General features: G+C 43.8%; 1 pseudogene; it reads right to left on the bottom strand.

The window, feature by feature from the left end:
- Positions 1-608: 608 nt before the first annotated feature.
- Positions 609-3,408, bottom strand: LOC115679484 (cysteine-rich receptor-like protein kinase 34; annotated as a pseudogene).
- Between the last annotated feature and the right edge of the window lie 6,170 nt (positions 3,409-9,578).

Below are 9,578 nucleotides of genomic sequence, written 5' to 3'. Positions count from 1 at the left end.
TGAATGCAGTCGAGCAACAGCATTAATGTGCATCGCTGGAGAAGGAGACCGTTTCTCCATAGTTCATTAGCGAGGGTTGTCCAGCAAAGGCGGGTGGCGGATGCCACCCCTCTGAAATAAGAAAATCAACTTTGTTTTCTTAGATTTGCCATTTCCCTACACTCGGTTGGGAGAAGATATCAACACATCATATTGTTATGAAGTGTGCAGCAACATAAAAAATGGCTTTCCGAGATTATATTAGATCATGAATACAAGTTGTAGAGAAGAGAGAAGCTAATAAATTACTTGAATAGCTTGATGTACATCATGCCAGATGAAGTAATATTTGCGATCCTAAAGTATTTTCTTCAAAAAATTGACTCTTCAGAGCAAACTGCATATATCAAAAGTATTAATCTGTTTGTGTGCCTTGCAGGGTCTTCCATGGATTTTTAGATAACGAATCCATGAGTCTATACCCTCAAATCATAAAAATAAGCAAGATATCCATTCTATTTTTCACCTTTCCACGACATATTCTCTAGTTAGATTTTTAATGAACTTACCTGGAGTTTAGACTTTTTAAAAGTATTAACTGATCCTAACAGCAGCTCGCGTCGTCTTACTTCCAAATTCAGCTTTGATCCTTTGGTAATAATATCATCTAGGGTGTGGATCCGTCATGGAAGCTTCATTTATTGATGTTGGTGATGAGCGATGAACATATGAAGTCGACATTTCTTTACCACTGGCATCGGTCAAATATGCAGGCCGTGTCGGCATTGGGAGGGTCGTACTCTGGCTCCTGAGCATTAAAACCACCGAAGCCATGGTAGGCCGTCCTTTTACGTTCTCTTGACCACATAACAACGCAATGTGAATACATCTTAACATTTCGCTTCTCGAACTGCCATGTAACATTGGGTCTATAAGGCGAAAAGGTGTTCCATCTTGCCAATTTTTCCATGCCTGCAGTGCACAATCACAAAAGCAAGTAAACGGGTTTTGTAATTTCACATGTGCAAGGAGAAGTATTAAAAATTTCACTAACTAAATTGTTGGATGAAATCCGCAATTTCAAACTCACGTAGCCCAGTAGGTGCTCCAAATTCCCCAAACTGCTGAAGTGTGAATTCTTCTTGCCACTCATGATCTCTAATACCACTATGCCGAAACTATACACATCAGTCTTCCCAGAGATCTCTCCATGCTTTACATATTCAGGAGCCATATAGCCACTGCAACGCAAAACAAAACAAATGGATCCAAAAATCATCAATCAGGAAATAGAAACTGGTGTATGTTTTCATTGTGTACTTTCATTGAAAGGTTGAAACAGTCTACGGACAATTAGACAAGTCTATTTAAAACTCACAAAGTTCCCTCGATTTGTGAAGTATTTTCTCTACTTTGATCCAAAACGAATAGCCTTGCTGTGCCAAAATCGGATATCTTAGGATTCATTTTGTCATCCAGCAGAACATTGCCAGGCTTCAAATCACGATGTATGATCCGAAGGCGTGACTCCTCGTGTAGATAAAGAAGTCCTCAAGCAATTCCTCTTATTATACTCAAACGCCTCTCCCAACTTAACAACGTGCATTTAATTGAATCTGCAAAATAGTGATCATTTAGGCTCTTAACTGTTCTGTGTATAATACAAAGTACCGCTAACGAATTTCAGGCACAAATCTCTCCAATTGATACACTGCTAGCAAACAACTATCATGGAATTGGAAGTGACAATTTGAATGTCCAAGTTCGTACCAGAAATGAATCCTTCAAGGCTTGCATTGCATGCAAACTCGAGTATGATAAGTCTTTCCCCTTCTTCCAAGCAATACCCAAGGAGCTTAATCAGATTTTTATGCTGAAGCCTGGCCATTAGAGTGACCTCATTCTTGAACTGTTGTTGACCATGATTAGAACACCCTTGAAGCCTCTTGACAGCAATGTATTGTCCATTTTCAAGCTTGCCCTACAGTCAAATTTTTGTTCACAAGAAACAATGTGTTTATCTCCATGTATTGATGTAATTCCCAGACAACCAATGAATAAATTTTCCAGCTACCCGATACACTCTTCCGAATGCTCCCTCTCCAAGCTTATTGGCTTCTGACAAGAAATTTGTGGCAGTCCTGATCTCGTTTATTTTGAATCGTAAGCTTTCGGTGGTTTCAGCCTTGTCTTTTGCTGAAGAAAATGCAGAGCAATCAACATGAGATCTGAAGAATCCAATCAGAAAAAAAGTCAGTTTTTTCTAGTTCTTAACATGCCATTTGGGCTTTCTCAATCATTTTAACAAACATTTAGGATTGGTTTTAGTTCTGTGCCGTCTCTCAGTAAGGGAATATAAACCAAAATCACGCCGTTGTCCCTCCCACACTAATTAATTCTTATGCTAAGCTTGCAAAGAAGTCATTCAATAACAACTCAAACGCAGAACACTAAACAACCGATAAATCCACTAACCAGATGAGACCTTCCATGGACTACTTCTTCTCCTTCTAATAAAGCAACACATAGAGACCATAACCATCACGAAGAGACCTGTGGAAGCTACCACAGCAATGACGATGTGTAACGACTTCGACATATTACCTGCCAACATCAAGCAACGCGTATAATCCAATTTGACATTGAAACTCATCATTGCTAACATTTCAGATTCAAATGATTCTTTTTATAGCACGGACATCCAAACGTTTGGCTCGACTGCATGCAAACCGACAATTTCTTGTGTATCGGTTAAGGCTTTATTCCACATAGCAGGCGCGGACTCTGGATGAGAATTGTAATTCATGATTTTTAAATCACTAGTAACTGTAAAATTGAACCAACCACTGGTGACTTGGGCATTTGCAGGCGGAGGAGCAGGAGGTGTCTCGGTGGCTGTAGTTGGCGGCGGCGAAGATGGCAGCGGATTGCCAGGATTGGACTCTAGAAACGGGTACAAGTCCCATCGGAAAATGCAGCTTGGCTTGTAAATAGACCCGCCTAGCCTTCCGTGGCAACATCCTTGATAATCATTAATTCATTCCCCCAGGCAACTCTGGCAATCAACCTGAGACAAATCAGGGCTGCACTGCAACAGCGCATACATGGTCTGGAAGTTTGGCAACACTGTGCTCCCTGATGCAAACTTGAGCAACAACGTCCCCATCGAAGCCCTCACTGCCAGCGCCTCGGTCGAGTTCCTCCATATCCGATCGAACTTGTCCTGATCCATCGGGATGTCACCAATGCGATAAAATTTTAGTGTCGGAAATGTCTCCTTTACGCCGTACATTGGACTATTGGAGTAACGGATGAAGCATGGAGGATTAAATGTCCCCTTTGAGTACGCAGCTTTATGGATCGGACACTTGATCATCAAGTCTTCAGCAGTAGCGCTTATGCACTTGATGCAAGTGTCGTTTGAAGAGTCGCCTCTGCAGAAACTGAGCACGAAAACGGCATCTGAGCCATTCCCGACATTCCCGGAGTAGAACCTGCCTTTCGAAGCCATGTCGCTAGGGAGAGAAGAAAGGATGAGCTCGCGGTTCTTGGCGTAGTTCCCGGTGGCCGTGAAGTTGCCCATGTCGTAGCAGTGTTGAGCGTGGGAAAGGTGGAACGTTAGGATGTGAAGACAGAGAAGGACAGTAGGAAGACGAAGAAGGAGAGGGAATGAAGGGGGCTGTACAGACATGGTTGTTGCAGGCTGCTTCAGCTCCGTTGTTGAAGATGAGACGTATGAGTCAGTCCCCACGGCATGGTCCATGTCGAAGACCATTACAAGATCTTCAAATTTAGTTGTTGACTTTTTTCCCAACACAGGGCATGGTCCATGTCGAAGCGCGTTGCATAATCAAGAAATTATGCCAACGCAAATGGTGGTGCCCCAGGTCAAGGGTAGCGGTGGTTAAAGGACTTTCCTTTGTGAAAAGGAAAAAATGAAGAGGAATGAAAAGGTCTTGGGTTGCTAGAAAAGGAAAGAGAGAGTGATGTGGCAGCATCCCACCGTTGATTGTGCAATGGTTGATGGGGGCACCATATGGTACCTAAGGTGAATAAAATTATAATTTTGTCGCCTCAATATACATAAGGCGACATGGAACATACTTTTGTCGTCTTAGAGTATGTCTAAAGGCAACAAAATTTCTATTTTCTCGTTATGTCAAATGTTTGTATGAATGACAACCACGATTCATACTTCCAATGATGAATTGATTATATTAGTCAGAAATATATAAGAAAAATAAAAACACAATAACGTAGAATTGGACCAATCAAAATGATTCATAAAGCCATTTCTTAACCCATATATGATTGACTGTCAAATATAGCAAAGAGATAGAATGTAAACACATGTATAACTGACAACATTATCATCTAGAAAAGGAGGTATGTAGAGGCTATAAATAAAGATCATGTTCATAGTTCATCATTTACCAAAGAAGAAATGGCTCTTTTTAAGCAAAGTGGCTATAAGATACAACTTTGCTCGGTCAGTGATAGGGTTTGCACACGTACGAGTGTGCATGCGTAGAAAGAGAGAGAGAGAGAGTTTGCGGTCCTCAGGACTGGCCTCTAACTCCATCCACCATCGAAAATGGACCACGCTCAACTACTTTACAAGTTCAAACTATAATATGAATGTGTGACTTAATATTTTATTAATCTAACAGTCTCCCTCAAGCATACACTGAATTTTGACTTAAGACAAAATGTACAAATATATAACAAATGAGATAAATGGGGGGCCTAAAATGATTTGAACTTTAACTTTTTTATTTGCAATAAATATTTGCTCCGATTACTCTCTGGTGCACCACTGATCCAAGTTCATTCTTTTTTACAATGGTATGCCCCTAAGTGAATCATTTATGAAAGAAATTGATTAAGTTTCTCTGCACATCGACGTCGTAACAGATCTTGCTTTTTGCTCATAAATTTTCCATATCTCCACTCTCCTTATATGACATTGTTCATGAAGGGGTATTAAGTGAATCTAATGCAGATACTAAAATGAATTTGAATGCTTATAGATCTTGTAGAATCCACATGATGATTCATATTTGGTTTAGTAAATATAGCATGCTTATCAAATGATTTCTCCTTTGCGAACTAGGACAATAGCTGAGTTGGTTTCAGCACCCTTCCTTCTCTTCCGAAGGAAAGTCCAGTACCATTTACAGCATATTTGGTTTTTGGTCATCAAATAAGACTATAATGTAATAACTATTACATTGTACTGCTATACAGTCGCAATAATTATTTGTTTTAAGTAACGTGTTACCTATTGCACCGTTTGGTTACATGAATACATAAGTAAGAGGGAGTAAGATGCAAATTTCCAAAATACCAAAATTTTAATAGTCAATCACGGTCTATACGTGACATTCCGAATTTCGATCTATTTTTGGGATTTATAAAATGGGTATTTCGTCAGTGCGCTTATAATAAAATCTCGCCCGGAACTGATCACTCTTGGGTTATTCTTTTTAAATTAGAGATTTCGCTAGAATCGCACTCGATCGAATTTGGCCGTTATTTAGAGCCTAAACGATGGTGTCGAATTTCTCGGAGTTCCGGGACGAATTTAATTGGACGGTATCGATATTATTGTGGCCAGCGTCAATATTGCTCGGGATAAGTGAAAAGTGAAATTTAGATCGGGTGCGGATTTGGATTAATAAACTTCTCTCGGGATAATTTGATTTAATTAATTTGGCATTTGTCCCTTATTATATTCTAAGATTAATTTGGACCATAGGATCGTTTTCAAACTTGAATTCCGACCGTCGGATCGCACTCGATTTCTTTGACTTTAGTCTCTCTCTCTCTCCCCCGGTCTCGTCCTTTCCCCTTCTGCCCCACGCAAACTGTCCTCTCTCTCTCTTCTCTCTCTTTCTTTTCTTTTCTTTCTTCTTTTCTTCTCTTCTGCTTCTTCCTTTCTCTTCCTTCGTCCGACCGCTGCTCCTGCTCCCCTCTGCTGACCGCCGCTCGCCGACGCTCGACCGTCGTCGGCCGTCCGCCTTGCACCGCCGATCGCCCAGCCACCGCGCCGCCGCCGGCCGCGCCATCGCCGCCGCGACCCGTACTCTCTTTTCCCTTCCCCTGTTTTCTTCGCCCCGACTCATCCCCTGTTCTGCCTCGCCCGCGACCGCCCCGCGCCGCCGTTCCGGCCGCCATCGCCCCCACCGGCTCGCCGCCACCATCCCAGCTTTCCCCCCCTAAGCTGCCGTCGCCCTTGCTGCTCCGGCGACGACGCGTCTGCCTTCCCCTGTTCTGGCCGAGCCTACGCCGCCCCAGCTCGCCGGCTGCGCGCTCGCCCAGCTCGCCGTCGCCGTCGGCTGCTCGTCCTAGACCGGAGCTGTCGCCGTCGCCTCTCCTCTTCCTTTTCTTCCCCTGTTCGCGCGGCCTTGGTCGCGTCGGAGCCAAGGCCGACCAGAACCGCCGCTCGCCGCCCGTCCAGCCTCCGACGCCGCTGCTGTCTTGCCGTCCGCCCAGCTGCCGGCCGCTCGCCGTCGCTGGCTTGCCGTTTACGCCCCCACCGAGCTGCTTCTCTCTCCCCGTCCCCCCTGGTTCAGTCGAGCTTCTTCCTCCAGCCCCTGTTCCAGCCTCCGATCCGTCGCCGCCGTGAGCCGCCGCCCGAACGCCGGAGCTGCTGCTGTCCCGGCGACGTGGCTGCTTTCGTTCCGTCCAAATCGCCGCTCGTCACCCGTCTCGCCTCCGACGCGGCTGCTTTTGTTTCTCCCCCAGCCGCTCGCCGTTGCGGCGTCGCCGTCGCTGCCCAGCCGCCGCCGGAGCTGTTGCTGTTCCGGCGAGGTCCCTGCCACTCGCCGGTGCCGCTGCTTCTCACCACCGTGAACCCAACCGCTCGCCCCTGCTGCCGCTGAGTCGCCGCCACCGCTGCCCCGGCGATCCTCCCCGTGGCCCCGCCCCGTTTTCTTGCTCAAGTCGAGGTAAACAACTTCCTAATCCTCGCTTAGGGCTTTGGGTATTACTAGACTTGATTAGGGGTTATTTGGCGTGGGTTTGTGGTGAGATTATGGCTGATTTGAAGGGGTTTGATGGCTGGTTCGGGGATCTTCGAGTGGCGGTCGCGATATGTCGTTTTGTGAGTCGAGTGGGGTGATGAGCGGGCGGAATCTTGGCTGTGTAGTGGCTGGTCATTGCGAGATTTATGATTGATTCTTGCTCGTTGAATGGCCTGTTCGATGAGCCGATTTCAGGTAATCTAGGGAATGAAATATGGGCTATGTTTTGTCGGAATGGCGTGTTAGTGAGGCTAATTGTGCGGCTGTTTGGTGCTGATTTTATGACGGTTTAATGCTGATCTTTGTGGCTGTTGATGCTAATTTGGTGGCTGGTTTCGGGGTGAGTGAATGGGTCGGAATGTGGGCCGAAACGAGGTGGTTTAGTGTTGAAATCATGGCTGGATTGGTGGTAGTTAGTGCTGGAAATTATGTCAAGTTCATTGGGTGTTCTTGTATGATTTGATGTCCGCTTGGTGGTGGTTCGTGTTGTTTGTTCGTGGTTGGGTTGACGCCTATTATGTGAGCTTTGGCTTGGCGTGATTAGAATGAGTGGCGATTGAGCATATTATGGCGTTATTTGACTATGTGATTGACATGAAATTGATTGAATTAAGTGGCATGTGTATTTGCTTAAAAAGCCTGGATTGATCGGAGGGCTGCCAACCTGAGGCGTGGTTACGCGGGTGTGGCGAGAAAGGCAAGAAAAGACTTGAGGCGTGTTTACGCGGATCGTTGGAGGATGCTGAGCCTGAGGCGTGTTTACGCGGGCTGTGAGAATGGGCCTGAGGCGTGTTGACGCCGGCAGTGGGAAAGGATATGAGGGGTGTTGACCCGGGTCGTGAGAAAGTTAGATGGATGCGCATGTGAAATGTGTTTGGGTTGAATTGGGTGAACGCACGTGTGTATGGCGCTCGAATGATTGTGATATGTGCTTGGGGCTATTTTTGCGTTATAGTGACATGAGTAATGTGCAGAATTGGCGTGGGAATTGAGGCGAGGTAAGTACGTTATGTGATTTCTAATATGTCATTAGTTAGTTTGCATGTTGATACTCGTATGGGTACGCATTGGCCTATGTTAGGTTTAGATTGTCTGGTTATTGAGATTTATCTCACCCCCGTTGTTAAAACATTTTCAGGTTTTGAGTGACAAATAGTCGTCATGTGCGGTTCGGAGGCCGGGGGTGGTATTGGACATTGATGCTTCACCCCTGTTTGGATGCTCCTTGTTAATAGTGAAGTTAGGTTACCCAATCACCGCCCCCTTTTGATGATCGTGGTTTGAAGTTAGTAGCCAGGGGTTGATGTTGTGTATTGTGAATGCTATAGGTAATTGCCAAGCTTGTTATGCGTATATTGATTTGTGCAAATACTATCCTTTAGTCATTATTTACGGTCTGGGTTATTTCTATTTCGCTTCCGCTTGCCTTTATCGTTGGTTGTTTCGTTTGGGTCGGCGACGCGTCCTGAGACGTCACGTTCAATACGGCCATCGAAGGGATGTTGCGAGCCCGTCGGGGTTCGGGGCGTGACACTATAAGTTTAATACCCGATATTAATTAAACAAAAGGTTTATTATATCATAATTATTTCTACTGTAATAATTTCTATATGATATGGTTAAAAGATAAGCACATAAATGTGATCGTGTTAAAATAAATATTACGTTATATTATACTAATTTTCATTTTAATAAACAGTTAGGAGGGCAATACCGCATATATATTAATTGTGTTTTAATATATATTTTTATCCATTGCCGATTATGGTATAATTTTATTTGATCATATGATAAGTAAATATGTTAAAGTAATCATTGTCTGGTACATGTTTGTAGTGTGATTGAAATTCTATTAATATAAAATTTTTAGCATTGTTAATCACTATATTATGAATAGCATAATGTTATTTATATAACAGTATCTAGTAACTAACATAACATGACTAATCTCTCTGAATGCACATAAATCGCCCCTATTGGGTAAAAAATATACAAGTTATGGACGATTAAAAAAAATTGAGTATATCAAGGCCAACCCAATAGAAGAAAGGTCTTCCATTGAGATGTAGACAGTCGTCCAAATGATGTGAAAATTGTCATATACTCAAAATACAAGAAATCCTACTTAGCCCTATGCCTCTCCTCTCTTTTAGCAATCCTTTAACCATGGCCACGGCAATTTCTAGAGCCGCCATCGTCACCGGCGTCGCCAAGTATTGCTCCTTATCGCCAGCAATATCGTAGTCTAATGTCATGCATGGCATTAGAAATTTGTCGTCATGAACAATACAAGCAATCATTTTAGGAAGATATAAGAGTGCATATGCTTATGGACAACACGCCACTCAGTCCCGCTTAATCAATAAAAGACATGTATATGCATGGGTTTGGCGAGGAGTTCATGTATCCCACACAGTTCGCTCCTATATTGATACGTACTCTAATATAATCAAAATGACATGCGAGTCGAGTCGAATAACACTCATAAAGACCGAAGACTAATCTTAACAGCAAGTAATCATTGTATACAATCCTCGTCTTTCATCAGTCATAGTGACCAGAACATTAGACAAA

This window comes from Syzygium oleosum, unplaced genomic scaffold, assembly GCF_021117445.2.
Source record: "Syzygium oleosum isolate NSW1041296 unplaced genomic scaffold, Sole_v2.1 Sole_v2.04, whole genome shotgun sequence".
Classification (NCBI taxonomy): domain Eukaryota; kingdom Viridiplantae; phylum Streptophyta; class Magnoliopsida; order Myrtales; family Myrtaceae; genus Syzygium; species Syzygium oleosum.
This window is presented reverse-complemented; position numbering and strand designations above follow the sequence as displayed.